The sequence below is a fragment of the Hyla sarda genome, chromosome 5 (genome assembly GCF_029499605.1).
Source record: "Hyla sarda isolate aHylSar1 chromosome 5, aHylSar1.hap1, whole genome shotgun sequence".
NCBI lineage: Eukaryota > Metazoa > Chordata > Amphibia > Anura > Hylidae > Hyla > Hyla sarda.
The window spans coordinates 164,338,587-164,366,136 of NC_079193.1; the positions used below are offsets into that span (position 1 = coordinate 164,338,587).

General features: G+C 45.7%; 1 protein-coding gene across 6 annotated transcripts in view; it reads right to left on the minus strand.

Annotated features, from left to right (window-relative positions):
- Positions 1–27,550, minus strand: part of MYRIP (myosin VIIA and Rab interacting protein) — a 717,726-nt gene that overhangs the window by 654,573 nt on the left and 35,603 nt on the right. For 2 of the 6 annotated variants that reach the window (XM_056520619.1, XM_056520620.1), the window contains exon 2: positions 3,285–3,451. The exons of the other annotated variants lie outside the window; for them this stretch is intronic. The gene's annotated coding sequence lies outside the window, so the exon portion shown is untranslated. The remainder of the gene's footprint in view (positions 1–3,284; positions 3,452–27,550) is intronic. 6 annotated transcript variants of the gene reach the window in all.

Consider the following 27,550-nt stretch of genomic DNA (forward strand, 5'->3'; position numbering starts at 1 on the left):
ATCCCTTACAAACATCTATTCCCAACATTCTAAATTTTCTCTCCGCATCTTTTGATTCTGGCAAAGCATACAGAACCATAAATGTCTATAGATCTGCCATATCAGCCAGACATGCTCTCATTGATTCCATGCCGGTTGGTAAACACCCTCTAGTTTATAAACTCTTAAAAGGTATACATTTTCGCCGTCCTCCTATACCAAGATATAATTCTACTTGGGATGTTAATATTTTATTAAATCTCTTTCTTTCTTGGGATGACAATAATCTTTTATCTCTTAAACTACTTTCCTTAAAAATTACTGTTCTTTTAAGTCTCATCTCTATTAAACGCATATCTGATGTTACAGCTCTTGATGTCACTAGGAGACAATATTCTCCAGAAGGAGTCATCTTCACAATTTATCTTCGTACCAAGACTAACTTACATTCAGTATTTTACCCATCCTTTTCTCATTATCCTAAACTCTGTGTGGTCCGTTGTTTACGTTCATACGAGTCTATGACGGAATCTTTACGTTCCACCTCTTCCTCTCAGTTATTGATATCCTACTGTAAACCTCCCAAATCTGTTTCTTCTGCCACTTTAGCTCGCTGGGTTAAATCTACCATGACCATGGCAGGTATAGATACTTCCATATTCACAGCACATTCCACTAGAGGTGCAACATCCACTAAAATGTTTCAATCTGGTGCCTCTCTCTCAGACATAATCAAAGCTGCTAATTGGTCTTCAGACTCTACATTCAAATCATTCTATTTTAAACCTGACTCTCATGTTTCTATGGTTTTGCTATAATACTATGCGTATTTTTTTTATTAGATGTATATAATTTTATTTTATTAGCTTTAAACTAGCATAATAGGAGCGTTTTGTCTTTTTATAAAATTGGAGATTTTCCTATCCTTGGTGAAGGAAAATATAGATTTTATTAAAGACAAAACACGAGTATTATCCCTCCCTAATTTCCCATCCCTATAATATTTTAATTTCTTTCACAGCTGTCTAAGTCAAGATTCCTCAAGATCTACATTCCACATCTGATGTTACTTCTCCGATGTTCTAAGAATTCATTCTTCAACATCCTATATTCAAGAATTACTTCTTCGTTATCTACTAGTCAAGTTTGACAAAGTTGTTTCTTCTTCATGTTCCAGTTACTTATGGGACTCGTTCTATGTTGTGAATCTATTATCTTCGCAGAAAAGAAGAGGAAGATGAGATACTAACTGTCACCTTTATGATGTATCCTACATTCCTATTGGCTAATACGAATAGTAGCATGTTTGGCTGTGCTATACCTTACGTTTTAAAGTTTTTTCTCATACATATCATCTTATATATGTATTTTACTTTTGCTGCTGAGTAGTAAAAGAGGTTTGAATAGCATAATACTCGCGTTTTGTCTTTAATAAAATCTATATTATCCTTCACCAAGGATAGGAAAATCTCCAATTATGCATTGCTTTGTTGAGTGCAGAGTTGTTGTCATGGTAACATACAGGCTTTGGGCCTGGAGAGAGCTGGCTGCACAGAAGTTTCGGGTTGGACTGTGGCAATTTGTCTTTTGTTTTCTGTATAGAGTTGTATATCCAGCATAAAAGCCAATAAACCTAATACCAGCCAATACCAGGTAAACATTATTACACAAGAGACTGAAACCTTTAATGGGTCATATGCAAATTCTGAATACAACAAATATGTTAAGTAAAAACGATAAAACAAACTGACCTCCCTATCCCCAAAAATAAAAAACAAAACAGAAATTATGACTAATAAATTCAAATATAATTTTATTACACAATTTAATTATGAAGCTAATATGATCGAAGAAATTTTTACTGGCTAATTGTATTGAGCGATCCTGTACTCAAAAGTATCCTCCCTAAACACCCTAACGTTACATTTAAAAGATCTAAGAATTTACAAAATTTAATAGCCTCAAATAGATTAGAAAATAAAAAACAAAGAAAGAGTATAGATAATTTATCTAGTTTGTTCACCTTGCAATAAAAAAATGGTGTTATTGTTGTGCCATGATTTTTTTTAAAACTATGTTTTTTAATCGTTTCAGACTGAAAAGTGTTTCCCTATTGTACATTCAGTTAATTGTGAGACCCATTATGCAATTTATTTGCTTTATTGTGATTGTTGTTTGCAATATGTAGGACGTACAGTGCAAACTGTGCACTCTCGCATGTGAAAACATAGGTCTAACATAAAAAAAATGTTTTACTTCATAGTGTTTCAAGATATTTTTCCAGTGTTCATAAAAATAGTATGGATTCCCTACGTTTAGTGATATTGGAGACAATCCCAGCAATTGATGAATCGTGAATCTTTCTGGATTTTTAAGTTGACTATATTGTCCCCAAAAGGGCTTAAAGGGGTACCCCGCCCCAGACATCTTATCCCCTATCCAATGGATAGGGGATAAGATGTCAGATCGCCGCGGTCCTGCTGCTGGGGAGCCCCGGGATCCCCGCTGCGGCACCGCGCTATCATTACTGCACAGAGTTAGTTCGGTCTGTGCGTAATGACGGGTGATACAGGGGACGGAGCAGCGTGATGTCATGGCTCCGCCCCTCGTGACATCACGGCTCGTCCCCTTGATGCACGTCTATGACAGGGGACGTGACGACCGCCACGCCCCCTCCCATAGACATGTATTGAGGGGGGGCGTGTCGTGACGTCACGAGGGGCGGAGCCGTGACGTAACGATGCTCCGGCCCCTTTATTGCCCGTCATTACGTGCAGAGCAAACTCGCTCTGTGCAGTAACGATAGCGCGGTGCCGCAGCGGGGATCCCGGGGCTCCCCAGCAGTGGGACCGCGGCGATCTGACATCTTATCCCCTATCCTTTGGATAGGGGATAAGATGTCTAGGGGCGGAGTACCCTTTAATGAGACCATAATAAATGTCCGCTGATTTTTTATACATAACATATCCCCCTTTTTTATATATAATATATCCCCTTTCTTTTTTTTCTATTTTTCTATTTTATATTTTATTCTCCATTATTTTTCTGAGATATCTATATATACATTGTAATTTTATATTTGCAAATAGGTTTCATTACAGGGTCTTTTATATACGTATGCTATATAGTGTTTACATTGTTCATATTTTATATATATATTCATATATATATATATATATATATATATATATATATATATATTTTTTTTTTTTTTTCTTCTTTTCTTATATCTTGTATATACCATGTAAGCGTTTGTATAAGGAAGGACATGAAAGAGTTAATCTCTCTACTACATAAGTGCCTACCTGTTTTGTTTGTATCTTGCTATGCCTGAGGAAGCTGCGCAAGCGCAGTGAAACGCAATGCATCTTGGTCTATTAAATCCTTATCATCATTCCTGCTGTGTCTGCTCTGGGTCCGTCAGCGCTAATTTAATCCTGCTGCCAACTCCATAGAAGCCTTCACCGTTTATCTGCAACAAATATGTTAAGACACACTAACTATTATAGGAAAAGAACCCACTAACTATGCGTTCAATTGACACAGCTTTTAACTTTGTGTTGAAGAGATTATCTAAACATAAACCAAGTCTAAAACTAAATCCCATAGGGAGTAAATGGAGCTGCAGTTAAGCATGTTTACTGACACTCCATTCTATTGGTGTTCAAGGCACTTCTTGTGATCAGTGGTTGTCCCAGTGCACGGACCTCAACAATCCAGTTCTTACCCCCTACCAAGAGGATAGAAGTCACTAGAAATAGGCTATTGAGGATTAGATCTAAGTGCATATTTTTGTTATTTATATAGTATAAAATATGCCAAACATATTCCAATAAGCTGTCTAGATTTGGCATGCTATGCCAATTATGGTATTTAAAAGAACATAATAGTGGCAAGAATTTTCTGCTATTATAACTGACATTACAGCATCCAATCAGATATTACCATCTAAAATCTGTTTGGTATCCTTGGAAGTTGGTACCTTTCTGCATGCAGTATGGGATGTGTCCTGTTATTGCAGCCTTCTGGAGGGAGGTGATGGGTTTCTTGGGTGCTCATCTGGACTTTCCTTCTGTCTTTAGCCCTACGGTATGTCTATTGGGGGTTATCAATGACTTGATCTTTAGTGCTCATGGACGGTTGTTGATCCGTTTCCTGCCCGCAAGGTGGTAGTTATGACCTGGAAGGATACGTCCACCCCTCCGTTGTCTCGTTGGATAGCCTTGGTGAATAAATATGTCCCTTTGTATCAGGCCCTTTATGTTAGTCGTAAGTGCCCTAAGAAGTTTGATATGGTGTGGACCCCTTGGCTGTTGGTAGCAGAGTCGGCTGATCGACCGGTTAGACTGTCTCAGTAGGTCGCCAGGGGAATTCACTGCTCGGTCGGTGTCCGGGCTGGGGTGGGGGGATGTCGGTACGTGTGTATGGATGTATGTCTGGTTGTTTTTCTTTGTTGGATTCCTATCGGGGCTTCGGAATGGACTCCTATGTACCTTGCTGATCCCTTTGGTATACCTTATCTCCTTATTGTTGGTTATTGGGGTACACTGGGGCCTTCGGGAGGCGGGGTTCTCCCTGTTTCTGTTATCTCGCCAGGACGGTGATGTTTGTTATCTTTATATGCAAAATTTTAATAAATACTTTAAAAAAAAAATCTGTTTGGTAACTATCAGATTAATGTTACAATGGAGAACTATTACAATGCAGACCTTTAAATGTAATGTTTAATCCTGTCAGCGGTAAAAAAAAGACTCAGGAGAAGTACATATTTTAGGGTTTATACACTTAAAATAACTAGATCAGAGAATCCATTCATTTCTATTAGTCAGTGAGTAGGCATCACACTTAAAAGCTACCATTTACATATTAGCGTACTCTAAAGAGGCTTCATTACGAATATTTGCAAGCAGCAGTCAGCAATTGGATATTGATTTTTATTTTTTTTAAATTGCACTAGAAAATATTATTATAGGGTTATTTATACAAACTGTTGCAGCCGTGACAATAAAAAAAAAAAGAATTACTGTATACGTTCTAAATAGTAGAATGGGATATTTGATTTCCTGTTCATCCGTGGCAGCACACAATGGGTTAATATTTCCTCATTGACCTGGAAATAAAAGTTAGTACAAGCAATAGAGACAAGTAATTAGGTTTAACAAGACCCTCCTGGATACAACACATTGAATAGGCGTATTTTCTTCTCTTCTTGGAAGACAGAAGGTTATAGAGACAAGTTAACCTTTAAACTGTTTGTTTACCTGGTCCCTGGGGTGTTCATCAGTGGGCCGCAAATGGGGGGGGGTTTCCCTGTCCCCCGGCCGCTCCGCTGCCAGTACCCTTAGCAGGGTCAGAAGGTAGGAAAAAGGCTCGGTGCTGGGATTCAGGGAGGTAAGCGATCCCATCCCCTTAGAGCCAGCGCGCAGCAGATGTGGCCAGGTAATGGTCGGAAGCCCGCGACGCGCTGAAGAGAGGGGGCGCATGTGCAAATGCGTACAAATGCGCAAAATTTGAATTTCCGTCAGGAATATTTAAAAATGCCGGGATTGTCATCAGTGGGTCTAGCACTCTGCCAAGGCAGTAGATCCACTGAGAGGTTAAGGTATTTGCCTTTCCCCTCCCTCTCCTGTTCCCTGGCTCCCCTTTCAGCCTTTGGCTGTTCGGGCATGCTGAGAGTTGTAGTTTGCAACAGCTGGAGGCCCCCTGGTAGGGAAACACTGACTTTTAGTATTTTTCTTTACCTGCTCTGGCCGGCCCCCGCAACGGGAGCCGACCAGAGCAGATAATCGCATGTTTTCCCGGGGGCCGCATCACTATATCGCATTGCTTTTGCGATATATCGTGCAGCCCGGCCGGGAACTCTGCAATTCTACCCCGAGCGTGACTCGGGGTTACCGATCCTGGCAGGGAAAATTAACCCCGAGTCACGCTCGGGAATGCCGCTCAGGAGGTTAAATAATGCCATAAGAAGAGTGCTGTGGATTAAACAATGTGATGGGGATTTCCCAGCCAAGTACAACTTTGTGTCCTTGCCGTTCCATCCCTCTTCTCTTTTTGGACCTCAACTTAAGGGCATCCTTAAATCTTTCAGTGAAGAGAAAGGTGAATCTTTTCCATTCAAGAAGAAATATAACTTCAAACCTTATAGAAAGGGATACAGAAGATCGCCTAGGAGGCAGTATTCCTTTCGTCAGACTGAAAGGACAAGGCCGAATAGGGAAAGGCAGGAACCGGCACCTAAGAAGAAGCCGTTCCCCCCCAAAAAATGAAGGCCAATGACGCCAGCCCACCGGTCAGCGCCAGGCTTCTGGATTTTGCCAGCATCTGGTCGAGAACATCCTCAGATGCCTGGGTCAAGACCACAATAAGAAGAGAATATTCTATGGAGCTCAAGAGGAGTCCTCCAGAAAGATTTGTAATCAGCAAAACCAATCCAACAGTGATTCACCTAGTGAATCAGTTTGTTCAAAAGAACGCGTTGGAAGAAGCCCTGAATTCAGAAAGGGGCAAAGGACAATACTCTCCGGTGTTCGCAGTCCCCAAATCAGGAGAAGACTGGATGCTGATAATAGATTTGTCATTCCTGAATACATTTTTCGTCAAGAGGACATACCGTATGGAATCCATTCTGTCAGCTGTGCTAAACATCCAGCAAGGGGACTACCTAGCATCCATAGACCTTCAGGATGCGTACCTACACGCGCCAATACTGAGAGGTCATCGGAAATTTCTCCGGATAGCGATCCGGGATGGTCAGAAGGTTCCAGAATGAGAAAGTGGACGTCATAGCCATCCTCCCTTACTGGCCCCGCAGGGCCTGGTTTCAAGTCGCATCCACGCTATCGAAGGGGGAATACTGGGAGCTCCCGGCAAACAAAGATCTCCTCCTTCAATCAGGGATGTTTCATCCGGAGCTGGCCAGGTTGCGTCTGACAGCATGGAGAATGAGAGGTCACTATTAGTTCAGCAAGGTCTTTCGGACCAAGTAGTCGCTATCCTTTTGGAATCCAGGAAGCCTGCGACCAGAAGAATGTATTCTAGAATATGGGGTCTATATTCTAGTTGGTGTTCCAGATGTAAAGTCTCTACATCAGAAGTATCATCTCTCTTGGATTTCCAACAGGAAGGTTTTTTTCTAAAGGATTGAAACCTAATACCTTGAAAGTACAGGTGACTGCAATCAATGCCCAGTTGAACGGGATCTTCGCGAATAATCCTCTCATCTCCAGATTCTTTAAGGCGATCTTCAAGCTCCAACCTTCTTACCATTATCCAATTCCATCATGGGATCTACCATTGGTCCTAAAACATCTCTGTGAGCAGCCGTTTGAACCCATGGATAGCGCTTCCCTAAAACATCTTTCCTTCAAGACTATTTCCTGGTTGCCATTACCTCAGCCAGAAGAGTTAGCGAGCTGCAAGCGTTATCTAGTAAGGAACCATACTTAAGAATTTTCACTGATGCTGTAGTTCTACGCACTATGCCGGGGTTCTTGCCTAAGGTACCATCTGAAGCAAACTTTAATCAGGAAATAGTTTTTCCAGTTTGCATATCTCAAGAAGGAAATATGCCCCTATTAGATATGAAGAGGGCTATATTGATCTATTTGGAAAAAACTGCATCATTCAGATCAGCTGAAGGTCTCTTCCTCCAATTTCATGGGCCGAATAAGGGTAAGAAGGTGAGCAAATCCACCTTGGCTAGGTGGCTCAGGGATGTCATCAAATTGTGCTACTCCATGGAAGGAGTTCAGTCTCCACTCACGCTTAGAGCTTACTCTACAAGATCTACAGCAACTTCTTGGGCTGAAAGGTATCATATACCTAGGGACCAGATATGCAGTGCAGACATGGGCATCACCTACCACCTTCACCAAGCACTACAGGTTGGATGTCGCTGCCTCTCAGGGATCGGCCTTTGGCTTGAATGTTATCCAAGGAGCTTGTGGCCGATTAAGAATATTACCCCCCCCCCCCCCCCCTTTTTTTTTGTTTGGTTCCTTGTTACTGCTGGGACTGTCCCATTGTGTGCTGCCACGGATGAATAGGAAGTGGAAAATTTACTTTGTTTGAAATTTTCATTTCCTGGAATCTGTGGCAGCACAAGTATACCCACCCAATAAATATAATTACTGCTCCCAAAAATATGCCTATTCATTGTTTTTAGGGGATCTATATAGTATTCAGGATGGTCTTGTTAAAGCTAATTATTTGTCTCTATTGCTTGTACTAACTTCTTTTTCCAGGTCAATGAGGAAACATTAATCCATTGTGTGCTGCCACGGATTCCAGGAAATGAAAATTTCGGAAAAGGTAAATTTGGCTTCAGTGTTATCCAAGGAGCTTGTGGCCGATTAAGAATATTTACCCCCCCCCCCCCCCCCCCGTTTTTTTGTTTGGTTCCTTGTTACTACTGGGACTGTCCCATTGTGTGCTGCCACGGATGAATAGGAAGAGGAAAATTTACTTTGTTTGAAATTTTCATTTCTTGGAATCTGTGGCAGCACAAGTATACCCACCCAATAAATATAATTACTGCTCCAAAAAATATGCCTATTCATTGTTTTTAGGGGATCTATATAGTATCCAGGAGGGTCTTGTTAAAGCTAATTATTTGTCTCTATTGCTTGTACTAACTTCTATTTCCAGGTCAATGAGGAAACATTAATCCATTGTGCGCTGCCACGGATTCCAGGAAATGAAAATTTCGGAAAAGGTAAATTTTCCAAATTAGTAGCTTTAATGGCTGCAGGTCTTCATGTTTGTTCTCAAGAAGTTTATTTCTACTACCTCTTATGTGAAAGACGTCTTCCATGTGTCGTTGTTCTAAAAGATCACAAAGTGTAGTTGGTGGCCTTAGACATTGCCTATTGGCAAAGGTGCCGCTGCACCAGTAAATTCTTCCAGTCACATTGCTCTTAGCAAAAATGTGAGAGTTTTGGGGTGCACTTAGTAGAAACACAGGAATTCGCCAAGAGGAATGTAAAATAAAAACCTTAAATCGTCAAATGTGTTATGACATAAATACAATAAAATTAGTTTTGTCCTGTCCTAGGCCTTGGCCTTTGCAGTAATATGAAGAATGGTGGTAAGGAAAGGGCTTACCACACATATTGCACCTCAGGGCTATATATGCGTTTTCCCCACCACCATCCTGCACAATACTGCAACAGTGACCATGGCCTGGGAAAGGCGAAACTTCTGCCTATTTTTCACTATTACAACATAACACATTTTAAGTTCTTTATTTTCCATTACTTTTAGCCAAATCAGCATAGTAGGTGGCCTCATTGGCATTCCAGATTGGCCATAACTCAGTTCATGGCAAGCAACTCTCTCAAAATGAAATGTCCTATTGGCTTAAATTATGCAACATGGAATCTTTTGAACTATGGCTCACATGGTTGTACCCAAGGCAATCAAAGTAACCATGTCTTCAGCCTTCTGAGAACATCTACCATTAAGAAGCACAGTATAAAAAACATGAATGAATAAGACAGTGGAATTAATACCAAGAGTAGCTGGCACTTTCGTATATTTAGATGTTTTAAGCTGCTACTGAATTAATGACTCTTATGTCTGATGACAATACCTAAAAGATTCAGAGAGAACTCATGGTCAAGACTTTAAATGTGATAAATGAGCGCCGTAAACCGTAGGTTCCCCAGAACAATTCTAATTATAATCTTCATTTAGTCAGAGTAAAAGCAAATCCTATGATGCAATTGTAAAGTGTTATCTTGTGACCGAAAATCTCTCTTAATCCTATTATATTATTCTGCAAGATAGATTAAACATTCTGTGAAAAAAACCTCATGACACATTTTCACATGGAATGTAACTACCCAGACTGATCAAAAGGACTCTAATGTCTTGGCATTTGTTATAAAAAAAAAACAAAAAAAAAAAACATGTATGTACACCAAACTTTGTGGGCTTTAATAATAGTTTATTTTTAAATGTTGGAAACTACACCCCTCACAGAATTTAATAAGTGGTGCAGTGAGCATTTACACCCCACTGGCGTTTGACAGATCTTTGGAACAGTGGGCTGTGCAAATGGAAAATAAAATTTTTCATTTTCACGGATCACTGTTCCAAAAATCTGTCAGACACCTGTGGGGCGTAAATGCTCACTGTACCCCTTATTACATTACATGAGGGGTGTAGTTTCCAAAATGGGGTCACATGTGGGGGGGGGTCCATTGTTCTGGTATCATGGGGGCTTTGTAAACACAAATGGCCTTCAATTCTGGAAAAAATTTCTCTTCAAAATCCCAATGGCGCTCCTTCTCTTCTGAGCATTATAGTGCACCCATAGAGCACTTTACATCCACATATGGAGTATGTTCTTACTCAGAAGAAATGGGGTTACAAATTTTGGGGGGCTTTTTTCCTATTTTCCCCTGTGAAAATGAAAAATTTAGAGTGACACCAGCATTTTAGTGAAAAAAAGTTTTTTTTTCATTTTCCCATCCAACTTTAATGAAAATTTGTCAAACACCTGTGGGGTGTTCAGGCTCACTATACCCCTTGTTACGTTCCGTGAGGGGTGTCGTTTCCAAAATGGGGTCACATGTGGGTATTTATTTTTTTGGGGTTATGTCAGAACCGCTGTAAAATCAGCCACCCCTGTGCAAATCACCAATTTAGGCCTCAAATGTACATGGTGCGCTCTCACTCCTGAGCCCTGTAGTGCGTCCGCAGAACATTTTACGCCCACATATGGGGTATTTCCGTAATCAGGAGAAATTGCGTTACAAATTTTGGGGGTCTTTTTCTCCTTTTACCTCTCGTGAAAATAAAAAGTAAAGGACAACACCAGCATGTTAGTGTAAAAAAAAATTTTTTTTTACACTAACAGGCTGGTGTAGACCCCAACTTTTCTTTTTCATAAGGGGTAAAAGGAAAAAAAGCCCCCAAAATTAGCAGTGCAATTTCTCCCGAGTACGGCAATACCCCATATGTGGCACTAAATTGTTTCCTTGAAATACGACAGGGCTCTGAAGTGAGAGAGCGCCATGCGCATTTGAGGACTAAATTAGGGATTGCACAGGGGTGGACATAGGGGTATTCTACGCCAATGATTCCCAAACAAGGTGCCTCCAGCTGTTGCTAAACTCCCAGCATGCCTGGACAGTCAGTGGCTGTCCAGAAATGCTGTGAGTTGTTGTTTTGCAACAGCTGGAGGCTCTGTTTTGGAAACACTGTCGTACAATACGTTTTTTTTTTTATTGGGGGGACAGTGTAAGGGGGTGTATATGTAGTGTTTTACCCTTTATTATGTGTTAGTGTAGTGTAGTGTTTTTAGGGTACGTTCACACTGGCAGAGGTTTACAGTGAATTTACCGCTAGGAGTTTGCGCTGCGGCGAAAAATTTGCCACAGCTCATACTTGAAGTAGTAAACTTACTGTAAACCCGCCAGTGTGAATGTACCCTGTAAGTTCACATGGGGGGCAAACCTCCAGCTGTTTCAAAACTACAACTCCCAGCATGTACTGACAGACCGTGCATGCTGGGAGTTGTACTTTTGCAACAGCTGGAGGCACACTGGTTGGAAAACCTTCAGTTAGGTTCTGTTGCCTAACTCAGTATTTTCCAACTAGTGTGCCTCCAGCTGTTGCAAAACTTCAACTCCCAGCATGTACTGATCGCCGAAAGGCATGCTGGGAGATGTAGTTATGCAACAGCTAGAGGCACACAACTACAACTCTCAGCATGCAGAGACAGCTGTTTGCTGTTTAGGCATGCTGGGAGTTGCAGTTTTGCAACATCTGGAGAGCTATAGTTTAGAGACCACTGCACAGTGGTCTCCAAACTGTGGACCTCCAGATGTTGCAAAACTACAACTCCCAGCATTCCCAGACAGCAAACTGCTGTGTGGGCATGCTATCAGTTGTAGTTTTGCAAGATCTGGAGGTGCACAGTATAGAGATCACTGTGCAGTGGTCTCAAACTGTAGACATCCAGCTGTTGCAAAACTGCAACTCCCAGCATGCCTAAACAGCTCTCTGGGCATGCTGGGAGTTGTAGTTTTGCAACATCTGAAGGGTTACAGTTTAGAGACCACTATAGTGGTCTCAGACTGTAGCTCTCCAGATGTTGCTAAGTAACTCACCGGCTTCCGTCGGATCCAGGGAGCTGCGTCGCCGTCCTCTTCTTCCGCCGATCGTCGCCCGCTGCCGCCGCTGATCGTCGCCGATGGGTAAGTGGATCTTCGGTGCCGGTCCCTGTCGGTTTCCCTGTCCTGCCCCGCCTATTGTGGGTGGGCAGAACGGGGAGACCGAAAGTAAACCCCTCCGCCCCCGATCTGCTATTGGTGGTCGCCTCTAGACCACCAATAGCAGAGATAGGAGGGGTGGCACCTCTGCCACCTCACTCCTATTGCTTCAAGGAGATCGTGGCTGTCTAGGACATCCGCGATCCCCTTTATTCTCCGGGTCACTATAGACCCGTATGACCCGGAATAACCACAAATCGCAAGTGTGAATTCACTTGCGATTTGCGGCGATCGCTGACATGGCCCCCCTGGGCATTTGCGGGGTGCCTGCTGATAGATATCAGCAGTCCCCATGGTCCGGTCCTTGCCCGGTGTGCGGCGGGGACCGAAATTCCCACGGGCGTACAGGTCTGCCCTTGATCCTTAAGTACCAGGGAGCAAAGGCGTACCTGTACGCCCTTGGTCCTTAAGGGGTTAAAGCAGCGGAGGTGGTGCAGTATCCTTGTGCCAAAAAGTATATAATATAATGCTGAGGCCATGTAAAAATTGAAATAAAAACTATATTCCCCCACTCTTGAACTCCCTGGTCCTGCTGCAGCTCATGTCCTTCTGCTTCTGGTCACCCTGCCACTCATCTCTTCAGCCCACTTCCAAGACAAGCATTCAGATCAGCCCTGAAGACAACAGGGGGGGGGACCAAAAGAATGGGAGCTTCAACAGGACCAGGGGGGGACCAGGGGTAGGTAAGTATAGTTTGTATTTCTATTTTGCCTCCATGCCTCCATTAGAAAGAAAGAAAGATAGATTATTCTCCCTCACTTTTTTTATGTTTAAATGCACCAGATCACTGTCAATCTATACCCTCAATGCTTATTTACTAAGTTGCACAATTTGTGGCTCTTGGGCTCCCCTTTCTTTATGCACGCGACTCCCTAGCTGTTGTCACCGGCAGATACTATTAAAGGGGTACTCAGGTGGAGACAAATTCTTTTAATATCAACTGGTGCCAAAAAGTTAAACAGATTTGTAAATAACTCCTATAAAAAAATCTTAATCCTTTCAGTTGCTGTATACTACAGCGGAAGTTGAGTTGTTCTTTTCTGTCTGACCACAGTGCTCTCTGCTGACACTCTTTTTATTAGAAAAATACAAAACTTATTAAATACAAAACACAAAGCAAGCTTAACCAGCTATAACATAAATAAGAAATACTCTAGAACCAAAAACAAAACCTCATAAACAAAATCCTGCCTAACCGGCCAGCCCAGCTTTACTAAGATACTAAAATACTAAGATATTAAAATATGCCCAAAATATCTAATCAAACACTCACACGCTTACCGAAAATGAACATAAGAAAAATAAATAAAATAGCACAACTTGGCTTGTCAAAATATAAACATAAAATCATTATCATTACCCGACTATAACTCAAAACCATCCATACTTGGGAACACGCAACAAGAAAACTAAATTTTTAAATAAAAATAATAATAGTAATAATCAAAATAATCATATCACACATACATTCACTTACAAAACGTCCAAATTAACTGGATCCTCTATCCGGGACTAATGAAAATACCAAAGAAAACATAAAACAGACCAAATAACTGAAATAAACGAAATAAACCACATATCAACACAACAATTGGTCCGGCTACCATAACGCTATAACATGAAACAATATGAAACAATATAGATATAACACAATATAGGTACAAAATTACTAAATATACTATATAAACAAAATATAATATAAACAAAATATATGCACTACAGAAAACACCTACAAAATCAATAGAAAACCCTAGGAAAAACCTTACACTAAAACTGTACCCTCACCCACACCACCCCTCCTGTACATGGGTCAGAGTCCATACCGTTCTTACAGTTCACAAAGTCCAGTCCTTAACTGACCCATGTCAGGTCCCCCAAAGATGAACACCACCACCCACAAGCACACCCTCCCCACCTAGCACTCCTCCCAACCAACTTATCCACAAACTTATACACACTGAACCACAACCCACTTTAGGCCCAAGTTTGGTCGCCTGTAAGCCCTTCATACCATATCAGCTTAAAAACAAAACAAAAAGCTAGCGTGCACATGCATTAGCCCACCACCAGGGAGAAGGATGGCAGACTTGATACATTCAAAATAATTTTACACTCTTTCCCTAACTCCCCCCACAATTCTCCCTAATCCTATCCCTCCATTCAAACTAACCCTGTTCTCAACCTATCACTATCCCTATAACACTGTCCCTAACCAAAATAAAGGTACTCTACCCAAAAGGTCTAGTACCACGGGCACATCAAAAGAAAACCCTCTCCATAGGAAAGAAGCCCTACTGTTACCAAGACTGCCATACTCCAAAGACCTGATCTTCCCGAGGTCACCGGTGATGTTCCTACAGACCTCCACCTCGGAGAGGATTTTCTGTTGGGACGACACTAAACACCGTGCATTCCACGTGTAGTACCTAACCACTAAACTAACTAAGAATAAAGTCCCCCGATCTCGGTCACCCAGGTTCCTGAATGCCCCATAAGCCCACTCCGGATAGGTAAGGCCGGCAAGTTGACTCCAGCCGATGGAAGCACCCACCCTGTTGTAAACCCCTATATTAAAGGGACAATGAAGCAGGAAATGGTCCATGCTTTCCAGTGTGTCCCCGCACTCTTCTCGGGGACATCCCCGGTCATCAGAGTTCCTACACTTCAAATTGTCCCTCACATATAGCTTTCCCTGAAAGCAGCGCCAGGCCAAGTTCCAAAACTTCTGGGGGATCCTATTCATGTTTAAAAGGTACAACCCCATCCTCAGATCCCGACCTGGGCAGTCCCTGAGCGCCAGAGGCTTCTGGAAGTGGGTCAACAGAACACGTTTGTCAAGGAACTGCCTTGACTGGGTCCTGATCTCCCACACTCCCAGACCCCACCGACGTATCGCTTTCAGAGTCGGGGTAGCATAAGCCGGAAGATATCCATGGGGCGTACGGAGGTCCTTCACTTGCCCTCCTTTCTCCCATTCCTGGAAGAAAGGCCGAAACCATTCCCTGCAGGAGACTACCCACGGAGAAGCCCTCTCTGACCACAGGGTTTACCATAGATAAACCCCCTAGTCTCCTCGTGCGGTACGTAACCTCCCTCTTGACTAGGTTCATCCTGTTTCCCCATAACAGTTGGAAAAACAGGTAGTGTAAGCCTCTGGCAAGATACATACACTGCCCAGATAGATAAACAAGGGGAGCAGGTACGATTTGATCAGGTGTACCCTTTCCCTGAGGGTCATAGACCAACCCTTCCATTGGTCCACCTTCTGAGCGGCATCCTGGAGCTTACCATCCCAGTTTTTGGTGGGATAATCATCCTGGCCGAATATGATGCCCAAAACTTTTGCTGACTCTTGGGGCCCTGGAAGGGTGTCCGGGAGATCAAACGTGGGATCTCCCCCTCCCAGCCAGAGACTCTCACACTTATCCCGGTTGATCTTAGACCCGGATGCCTCCGAGTAGCGGTCCACTTCCGACATCACCACATCGACCTCCTCTCGCGAGGACGCGAAAATGGTGACATCGTCAGCGTACGCCACCACTCTCTGGGCGACTCCCGCCAACGGCCCACAATCTACCCTCCGGACGAAGGGATCGATCGCAAACACGTATAACAGCGGGCTCAAAGGACAACCCTGACGGACTCCGGACCCCACCACAAAAGAGCGGCCAGACCAACCGTTCACCAGTGGGAAACTCTCTGCCCCTGCATCCAAGGTCTTAAGCCAATTAACAAAAGTAGTCGGTAAGCCATATCTCAGGAGGACGGACCAGAGTTACTCGTGGTTCACCCGATCAAACGCTTTGGCCTGATCCAGGGACAGCAAGTACCCGTTCCAGAAACCCGCACTACTCTGTTCCATTGCCTCCCTGACACTAAGGACCGCACTTAAGGTGCTTCGGCCTGGAACAGAGCAGTGCTGAGCCCCCGAAAGGAGCCGGGGTGCAAACTTCACCAGCCAATTAAACAGTATCTTAGCCAGAAGCTTCCTGTCCGTATTGAGTAGAGCTATGGGCCTACAATTCTCAATACGGCTGGGATCTTTACCCTTTGACAGAAGAATCAGGGCTGACCTCCTCATTGACTTCGGCAGATTGCCCGAGGAGAGACACTCATTGAATACCTCCGTCAAGAGGGGAGCTAAAGACTCCTTAAAGGTCCTGTACCACTCGGATGTTAAGCTATCCGGACCTGGCGACTTCTTAGGGGCAAGCCCCTCGATCGCCAGTCTCACTTCCTCTTCCCTGATTTCTTCTGCCAAAACATCAAGAGAGGGGTCTACCTCTGGCTCAGGAATGGTTTCAGTCAGGTAAACCGACATCTTGTCTCGATCTAGATACTTCCTCCCCAAGAGGAGGTGCGAGTTAAAGGATCTGACGACCTCCAAGATCCCTGATCTGGACCGATTCAGAGATCCTGTACTATCAATCAGTCCTGAAATGACTTTACTACTCACTGACATCTTACAGTTTCTGTAAGGGTCGGGCGAGCGGTACTTCACGAAATCCCTCTCAAAAACCAAAGATGCTTGCCTATCGTACTGACACCCCATCAGCAAGGATTTCACTCTGGAGATATCCTCTCTGCTACCTCCAGTCGAGACGAGAAGCTCGAGTTTCCTCCTCAGTCCCTGATACAGGCGATACCTGTTCAGGGACCTGAGGCTCGAGAGCTGGCGGAAGAACCCCGCAACCCGCTTCTTGAATATCTCCCACCACTCTGACTTACTACTACATAGGCCCAGTAAAGGTACCTGACTCTGAAGAAAATCCTCAAAGGACTGTCTTACCTCCACTTCCTCCAGGAGGGACGAATTCAGCTTCCAGTAACCTTTACCCATCCGGGGGGTCTCTGAAACATTCAGGGAAAACAAAATCATACAGTGATCGGAGAACTCCACCTCAACCACGGACACTGCGGAAGAGACGGCTTCCTCCTTTAAATAAAACCTATCTATTCTAGACCTGCGACTACCTTGATGATAGGTGAAACCCGCGTGGCTCGAGGGGTTCCGGATGTGGGCGTCCTCTAGGCGAGCTTCACCATTGGAAGCTCGCCTATGGTCGTCAGCGGACCATTGGAGCCTCTCCTATCTTTGGACCTCGTGACATTATTGAAGTCCCCTCCAAAGATCACCTACCGACTCGTAAAAAGAAAGGGCTTAATCCTCATAAAGAGATCTTTACGGCCCCGCTTAGTTTGCGGGGCGTAGATGTTAATGAGCCGGAGCTCTTGTCCCTTCATGAAGACATCAATGATCAGGCACCTCCCCATTTCTAATTCAATAACCCATCGGCATTCAACAGGAGCGGTAAAACGGACCGCCACCCCACTATACGGCTCAGCCGCAAGAGACCAGTGGGAGGGACCGCGCCTCCACTCTCTCCTGGCTTTTACCAGAGAGGCTAGAGCTGACAACCTGGTCTCCTGTAAAAAGAAAATGTCGGCTTCAACGCGGCCGAGAAAATCAAAGGCTGCAAATCTAGCCGTATCAGACTTTATGCTGGCACAATTAATAGATGCCAGCGTCAATGGGGTGAGTGCCGCCATACAGGGTGATTGAGTTAGACGGCCTTCTATCCCTTACACCTTCTTCCTCTCCTTTCCCCCACCCCCATCCGAGTCAGAGGAAGACCCCTTACCCATTTTAAGGCTGTGGGAATAAATCCATCACAGGATCTTTACCTTTGGAATCCAGAGTTGCCTTCCCCCTTGAGGAAACCACCTCAGGGGTGGAAGGCTCGGCGCCCCCTTGAGGCTGCACCACTTCCCATCCCTCTTCCTCCCCCTCAAGAGGAGGAGGCGAGATAGTATCCCCGAGGGCCTCATACCGATTCGAGAGGACGATCAGAGGGTCGGAGACTGGGATGTTCCTTTTCAGGTCTGGGGCTGTAACAGAAGAGGGGAACAGAACCTCCTTACTTTTTCCCCTTTTCCTCCTCCTCTTCTTTTTACGGTCACCATTTAGTTTCTGCCCTCCCTCCTCCTCCTCATCCACTGTTTCGTATTGGGAAGGACTGGAGGAGAGGGCAATCTCACCCTCCTCTCTGCGAATTCTCCCGACCTCCTCATCCAACTCAGTCTCATCCAAAACCTCAGATTGCTGACCAACTGAGCCCGTGGATGGAGAGGGACCCAGAGCTACCCCTGGCACCTGGGAATTCTCCTGGACCCTCTCCAACCTGCGCTTCTCCTCTCGCCTCAGCTGAGAGGGGGTCTTGTGCTTCTCCCTCACTGGTTTTGGTGCCTCTTCTCCATGGCTGGTCCCCTCCCCCACTGAGGCAACCGACAGGCTCTCCCCAGCAGAAGTGGTCGCAGCATAGGAAAAGGAGCGTGGACACCAGCTGAAAGGATGACCTAAGTCACCACACAAGTTACACCTAATCTGCCCACAGGAGACTGCCAGGTGACCCACCCCCAGCAGAGGGCGCATATCTGCTGAGTGCAGTTTGCACTAAAATGGTTGGGGTCACCACACCTGTGACACAGCTTCGGCTGCCCTTGGTAGAAGACCTGAATCCTGTCGCGTCAAAGGAAGGTGGCCGAAGGGATGTGGGTGACTGTGTTCCCTGAACGCCTGAGACGGACGGAAAACGTCCAGGCCCCAGACCAGATCCCGTGTTCATCAAAATTCTTTCGGGGGACGTCCGTCACCTCCCCGTACCTGCCGAGCCAGGTCATGATATCGTAGCATGAAAGTGACTCATTACGGGTTAATACGGTCACCTTCTTCAGCATGCTTTGGCGGGATACCGCTTTTACAGCAAAATCACGCCATCCGGGCTCATTCTTCATCAGCTCATAATTAGACCAGAAAAGATCAAGTCCCTCTGGCCTAACAAAGCTGACGTCAAACTCGGAGGAGCCGAAGGGGTGAATCAGGGCAAAGATGTCCCTAGCCCTGAAACCCATCTGGAGCAGAAGCTCCACCACCTTGCCCCTTTGGGGGCACGCATCATTGCCAGTCCACACCAAACGGGCCACATTCCTGCGGCCAGTCTCCTGCCCGGGTGTATGGAGGGACCATACGATCTCCCCATCTTTTTCTCGGAACGCTCCAAGACCATGTCTCTCCACCCAAAAAGACAGGTCCACCTCCTTTCCCTCTACCTGGAGCGTCCTCTCTCCTCTCCTAAGCGCCTCCAGGAGGCGCCGCTGCAAGTGACCATTTCCAGATTCCAAAGGTAAAGAACTCCCTGAACCTCCCGAACCCCCAGCCGCCACACTTGCATAACTCCTGGCGACTGGGGGGGCAGCCGGACCAGACCCCGACACACCATTGCCACCAGCACTTACACCACAATCATTCCTCCCATCCATGACACTCCTCCTATTCATACCACTACCACTCCTCTCATCCACAGCACTACCACTCCTCCCATCTGCACCACTACCACTCCTCCCATTCACAGCACCACTCCTCCCATCTGCACCACTACCACTCCTCACATCCACAGCACTTCCACTCCTCCCATTCACAGCACTACTCCTCTCATCCACAGCACTTCCACTCCTCCCATTCACAGCACTACCACTCCTCCCATTCACAGCACTACTCCTCTCATCCACAGTACTTCCACTCCTCCCATTCACAGCACTACTCCTCTCACCCACAGTATTTCCACTCCTCCCATTCACAGCACTACCACTCCTCCCATTCACAGCACTACTCCTCTCATCCACAGTACTTCCACTCCTCCCATTAACAGCACTACCACTCCTCCCATTCACAGCACTACTCCTCTCATCCACAGTACTTCCACTCCTCCCATTCACAGCACTACCACTCCTCCCATTCACAGCACTACTCCTCTCATTCACAGCACTACTCCTCTCATTCACAGCACTATCACTCCTCTCATCCACACAGGTATTACTAAACCCTTTTAGTGCAGTAACTTTTTCACTCTTACTTTTGGCTGAGCTGGCCGGGATAGACTGTAATGTTGCTGGCTTGAGACAGACTGCTGGTGCCGATGTCACTAACTCTGCCTTTGGCATCACATCTCTGCCGCTGATGTCACTAGTTCCATCTCCTGACGTCACTTCCATGAGCAGGGCCGCCCCTCCTCCTTCACCATGTGACATGTAGGAAATCCCCTCCCTCACAGGGGAAGTTTCCATTATGTCAGCACTTACACTGAACGACCGCATGGACTGTCCATCTGATGCCCGGACACTCCCCCCCCCCCTCACAGGGGAGTGCCCTGCAGCACCAGCAATGCCCAGGGGACCGCCCCCCACTTCAGGCCTGTCCTGCCCTTCCCTACCGACAGGACAGGAGGGCTTCTCAGCATCTCCCTCCGCCATCTTGGATTTCACACTGTACCCCCCCGTGCTGGCCCCGCTCCACCTCAGAAGTGGGGTCTTGCAGAGTGGGGGGCCCAGCAGCCTGTACCGACTTCTCAGCCGGCCCAGACTGCTGGAAAGGACTAAATACAAAACGGGTGACTTCTCCCACTTTCCACTTCTTTTTGCTCCTCTGCCCTTTCTTCTTCCCTCCTTCAGGGCCCAGATCATCACCAAAAGAACAGTTCTGGAAGTGAGTGGGGGATTCCTGCAGGATGATGGCCCGGAGCACCCCGCCATCACTGTCCTCCTCGCTCTCATCAGCAGATGACACAGGTAAGGCCACCATTTGAGCAGCAGCAAGGTGGTCTTCACTGAAGGGGGGGTTAGGGGTGACACAGACAGCAGGGGCCCCACCATCCAACACCACACTCTCCACCCTCCCCTCAGCCTCTCCGACAATCTCTGACTGTTCCTCCACCACCTCCTCCTCCTCACCGCCACTACTCTTCCCATCATCCACCACCTCCTTACCTGGGGATTTCATGGCGGTGAATCTGTCCTTGTTTAGCAATTTTTCTCGGAAGAGTCCACTGCCTTTCAAAAGGACCTTTCTCCTTTCTTCCAACGCCTTAATCTCTGTTTTCCGGGCTTGTATTCTCACCCTCAGCTCGGGTCGTTTTTTCTTGGGACCCCTGTCAGCCAGGTTTTGGGCCAGGTGCAAATCCTCCCTGGCTGCCTTTAGTTCTTTCCCACAGCGGCCGTACTCTGTAAACCGAGCCGTCATCCTAGAGCAATATTTTTCCGTGGACTCTTTCGGGTCTCGGTTCCCCCACATCTCAACATTCTGCAGGCTTTTCTTGACCTTCCTGCCACTAGTGGCCTTTCCACTACTCGCCGTTGCCTGGGGAGCAAGTACCACATTACTGCGGTCCATGCTAGATTTTCTCACACAGGCCGGAAGACTGGCTGTAGTTGGCTTCTCTCCACCCCCCGCCAGCCTGGAACGGGAAGTGGAGCCCCGAGATTCCCGGGGCTCCATGCAGGGAGGCTCTCCCCAGGAGTCTGCCACCCTCCTGGGAAAAGCTGTTAGAACACCTGCCTCTGTAGTCTGCTTGGAAGTCCTGGAGAGCTCAAACAGGGACACACCCGCACGCTTCTCACACTGAACTGGTGTGTTTCACAGGAAGTGCTCTCTGCTGACACCTCTGTCCATGTCAGGAAATCCCAATAGCAAACCTCTCCTGCTCCGGACAGTTCCTGACACAGACAGAGATGGCAGCAGGGAGCACTGTGGTCAGACTAAAAAGAACTACTTAACTTCCTCTGGAGCATACAGCAGCTGATAAGTACTGGAAGGATTAAGATTTTCATATAGAAGTAATTTACAAATCTTACACAGTCTGATAAAGAGTAGCTCGGCACCACTAAATTGTATCCTAAGGATGGAAAACCCATAGGCACCTGGTGAATCCCCTCGCAACTGCTGGAGGTACTTCGTTGGTGCTACCACGCTTAAAGAGATAGAATCTCGTATATCCACAGAAGAGAAAGAAAGCAGAGCACTCACCAGCGTCCTCTCTTACAAGCAGCTTTTATTTCAGTGTTCTGTTCACAACCATCAGGTCTCAGGTACATATCGGGGGATACAGACAGGGGAGTGCGACAGTGGGGCGCAGGGTTATCCTCTAGGTGACGGGCCGTTGCGCGCCGAAGCGCTTCTCCAGACCAGGAATGATGAGGTCACAGGAAAAGGTGTGCTTTATGTGAGCAAGGTAGCTCTGACGCTGCAGGTATGTGCAGCACTATTGGTTAGGCTACCCAGGTGTGCAACAAATAATATAAACATATAAAATGTGATTAAAAGCAACAATTTAGCATGTGAGAATCATATATACTGCATGTATATTTAGATCAAAGCACTATACTCCTGTTTTTAATTTAATCCAAGAGGACCAGTGGCATCCGTCCGGATTATCCATTTTGCCTCATTCTTAAGGAGCTGCTGGTGCTTGTTTAACCCTTTCGCTGAAGTGGTTACATGCTCAATCCCAGCAAAGCATAAAGCCTCTGGGTTGTTGTCATGACATTCTTTCATATGGGAAATCAAGCGAGGTGCACCTGTACCAGTGACCAGGGACCTGAAATGTTCCCTAACTCTGTGGTACAGGGGGCGAATAGTTTTTCCGACATAGAAATACCCACAGGTACAGATTAAGCAATACACTACGTTAGTAGTTTTACATGTAATCATTTGTTTAACTTGAATATGGTATCCCCCTAGTTGTAAAATTTTGTATTTTCCATCACATTTGCATTGTTTACAGGACCCACACAGAAAATTACCTATAGGGCGGCTATCCATCAGCCAATTCTGTTTTTGTTTCTTCTGTTTTCTAATTTTATTATAATAATCTTGTATTATAAGATTCTTACGAAGGGTGATTATAGGAGGGTGTTGTGTTTAGGGATGTCCCGATACCATTTTTTTAAGACCGAGTACAAGTACCGATACTTTAATTCTAGTACTCGCCGATACCAAGTACGAGTACTTATATTTTAAAGGGAATCTGACAGCAGGGTGACGCGGTTTGTGGTGCTGTTTACCGTATGATATGTGGGTCCTTGTTGTTGTACAATGGAGGCGGCTGCTGTAGTATGAGCCAAGATTTCTCTCTTCTCCATTGGACAGAACAGGGAATTTGCATTGGCGGTGAGACCGATGACCACATGGTGAGCAGCGGTAGAAACCGGGTCACCTGCACTATCTACCTATAGATTCAAGTTAGTGCAGGTGACTCTGCTGTAAGATTGTCTTTAATAGTAGGTAGTATCCCCTTACAGACATTAGCAGCAGCAGGGCCCCCCTTTAGACATCAGCAGCAGTAGGGCCCCCCTTTAGACATCAGCAGCAGCAGGGCCCCCCTTTAGACATCAGCAGCAGCAGGGCCCCCCTTTAGACATCAGCAGCAGGGCCCCCTTTAGACATCAGGAGCAGCAGGGCCCCCTTTAGACATCAGGAGCAGCAGGGCCCCACTTTAGACATCAGGAGCAGCAGGGCCCCACTTTAGACATCAGGAGCAGCAGGGCCCTCCTTTAGACATCAGGAGCAGCAGGGTCCCCCTTTAGACATTAGGAGCAGCAGGGTCCCCCTTTAGACATTAGGAGCAGCAGGGCCCCCATTTAGACATTAGGAGCAGCAGGGCCCCCCTTTAGACATTAGGAGCAGCAGGGCCCCCCTTTAGTCATTAGGAGCAGCAGGGCCCCCCTTTAGACATTAGGAGCAGCAGCAGGGCCCCCCTTTAGACATTAGCAGCAGCAGGGCCCCCCTTTAGACATTAGCAGCAGCAGGGCCCCCCTTTAGACATTAGGAGCAGCAGAGCCCCCCTTTAGACATTAGGAGCAGCAGGACCCCCCTGTAGACATTAGGAGCAGCACACAGCTCACCTGCGGCTGTCCTCCATCCGGTGCTACCGCTCCACTGCCCCATTCTTCCGTCCTCCCGGTCCGCATCGTGTCGTCCTATGGAGGAGCATGTGACATACACGCCACTCTGCTTAATCCGTAGAGTTACGCTGGGCGCGGGGGAGGAGGCGGAGTGACGTTGTGTGTCACATGCTCCTCCATGGAAGACTATGAAACGGACGGGAGGACCGGAGAACAAGGCAGCAGAGAGGCAGCAGGTATCGGACATAGTATCGGGGACATTAAATGAGTCCCCGATACCATGTAAATGGCTAGTATCGGCCCCGATACTGATACTAGTATCGGTATCGGGACATCCCTAGTTGTGTTAATTGTGACAAATCCGCGGTGGTATTTTTCATTACATGTGAGACTAAAGAAGCTATCCAAGTCTTCAGTACAAAGACTTTGGAATACAAGATCCAAACGTTAGCTGAACGGGAAACACGCTTATTTTGGACTATCGAGTCACTACAAGCCTATGCTGACAATAAGAGAACACCCAGGGGACTGAGAATATATAAATTCCCCTCACAATTCCTGCAGGATGAGGATTTTGTTAAGCAATGGAACGAACAACATCTCCAACACTCGTTGAAATTACAGGAATTGGTGTTGTCTAAGAATAAAAGTGAATATGATAACATCACAGTCCAACTATGCAAAATGAAATGTGAATTACGCACCAGGATCTCGGAAACCGCATACAAGAAATTTACATCTAATCTTGATCAGAAAATGTCTGTATTACAAAAATCCATTAAGGAAACTAAGAGGGATAAATTCCTTAGAGACAAAGCGGACTTTGAATTACATCAGGAATTCTCATGGAATAAGATGCGGGTGAATACAAAAGCTGTACATGATTAAAAAAAAACATATAATCGGAATAAAAGGCATTATAATCAGCAAAAGAGAAAACCTCCTAAGAAAAGTGATTATTTAACCACTGAATCTGAGTCGAGTCTGTCAGATGAGCCGTCAACCTCAGAACACACTAAAGGGAATGATACATCACGAATTCCCCCTTTAGACCAAGGACTCGGCGAGGGGGCAGAAGGAGGAGGAGGAAGATCAGTTAAATGCAAGAACGTGACCTGGAAGCATTAGAGAACGAAGATATAGTGGTTAACTTCACAGCTGTTCCTCTAAGTGAGGACTGTAGAAGGGTGCTTAATAAAGGGTTACATTTTGGGTTACACGAACCTTTTGACTATTGTTCCTTTGAAGAGGACATATCTAAAGCAGTGCGCAGATTAGCTTTAACTAAGCATTTCTCCATTATGAATAGAAGTGGCAAAAATCGAGACAGGCAAATCCCCAAAGAAGGAGAAACTAGGTATAATATAGGTCCTCTTGGATTCAGAGTTGTTTCAGGGTTTACAGAACAGGATGAAGATAATGTTAGATTACTAGCATCGCTCACTGAATGAAATTATGACGGAGGTCCCTTTTAAAGGGGGCAATCCGTCTCATTTCAATCCCCCTATTCCTCCAGGCAGCTCTGTGGATTTATTCCACAGAGCTGTCTGTCAGGATGTAAAAGCACTTCTCTATCCTTCTCCTACTTGTATTATCTCTCAAAAAGAAAAATAATCCCTTAATCAATTAGCCGAGAGAGAAGATATTATTCTCTCTAGAGCTGACAAGGGAGGTTCCATCGTGATATGGTATGAAAAAGATTACGAACTTGAGACACTCCACCAGTTAGGGAATTTAACTGTATACGAAATGTTAAGACAGGACCCCACACGGAAAATAATGGAAATTCTGCGCACCCATTTGTGTAAATATGTAGGTATGAACATTCTCACAGAAAAAACTGCGGAACGACTTCTGCCGGAAAAAACATCCAAACCTAAATGGTATATATTGCCCAAAATACACAAACCAGTTAACCCACCACCAGGCCGTCCCATTGTGGCCGGCATAGGCTCCCCCACATCTTTCCTCTCCAGTTACATTGATTGGCTTGTTTCTCCCCTACTCCCTCATATACCGTCATATCTGAGGGATACGGGGGACCTGATATCAGCCTTAAACAGTTTTGATTGGCAAGAGAGTTACACCCTCGCTTCAATTGACGTGGAGAGCCTATACACTCGCATCCCTCAAGATGCGGGTGTATGGGCTCTCGGTCAGTTTTTAGCTGGTTCAGATAAATCACAGACACTTATTGATTTCATTGCAGAATCCACGTCACTTATCCTTACTAATAACTGCTTTCAATATGGCGAACAATGGTATAAACAAAGACTAGGCACAGCAATGGGTACGCCCATCTCTTGCTCATTTGCCAATATTTACTTAGCCATATTTGAAAGCAGTTATGTATTTACTACTTCCAACCCCTTCATTCGCCATATTAAATCGTTCCTACGTTTTGTAGATGACGTGTTCGTGGAGTGGGATGGGACATCAGATCAATTTACTGCGTTTGTAAAATATTTAAATGACATCAATACCATGAACATAACATTTACATCACTTTTTGGACATCGCAGATTGGAGTTCTTGGATGCTTTGATAGAAGTTGTGGATAATACATTGATCACTTCAGGTTTCAGGAAGCCTACATCCAAGAATTCCATTCTCCATTACACATCTTCCCATCCTACCCATACTAAAAATAGTATACCCACGAGTCAATTCATCAGACTCAAAAGAATTAATAACAGCACTCAAAAATATGAGGAGCAGGCTAATGCACTCGAACAGAGATTATTAAAACGAGGTTATCCGACTGAAATATTAAAAGCAGCCAGACTTGGAGTAGATAAAATTTCCAGAGCTACCCTTCTGTCCACACGGAAGCGGACATCAAATGAAAATACAAGATTCACTTTCACTTTTAAAAATACTTCCATGAATGACACAATAAAAAGATCCATTCATTAGAACTGGTACATGTTGCAGCAGGACGCTGATGTCACGATGCCGGCTGGCAGGAGGTGGATCCTCTGTGCCAGAGAGGGATTGGCGAGGACCGCGCTAGTGGACCGGTTCTAAGCCACTACAGGTTTTCACCAGAGCCCGCCGCAAAGCGGGATGGTCTTGCTGCGGCGATAGTGACCAGGTCGTATCCACTAGCAACGGCTCACCTCTCTGACTGCTGAAGATAGGCGAGGTACAAGGGAGTAGGCAGAAGCAAGGTCGGACGTAGCAGAAGGTCGAGGGCAGGCGGCAAGGATCGTAGTCAGGGGCAACGGCAGGAGGTCAGGAACACGGGCTAGGAACAGACAAGGGAACGCTTTCACTAGGCACTAATGCAACAAGATCCGGCAAGGGAGTGCAGGGGAAGTGAGGTAATATAGGGAAGTGCACAGGTGATCACACTAATAGGTAATTGGGAAGATTGGACCAGGCACCAACATTGGTGCACTGGCCCTTTAAATCGCAGAGACCCGGCGCGCGCGCGCCCTAGGGAGCGGGGCCGCGCGCGCCGGGACAGGACCGACGGAGAGCGAGTCAGGTACGGGGACCGGGGTGCGTATCGCGAGCGGGCGCCACCCGCATTGCGAATCGCATCCCGGCTG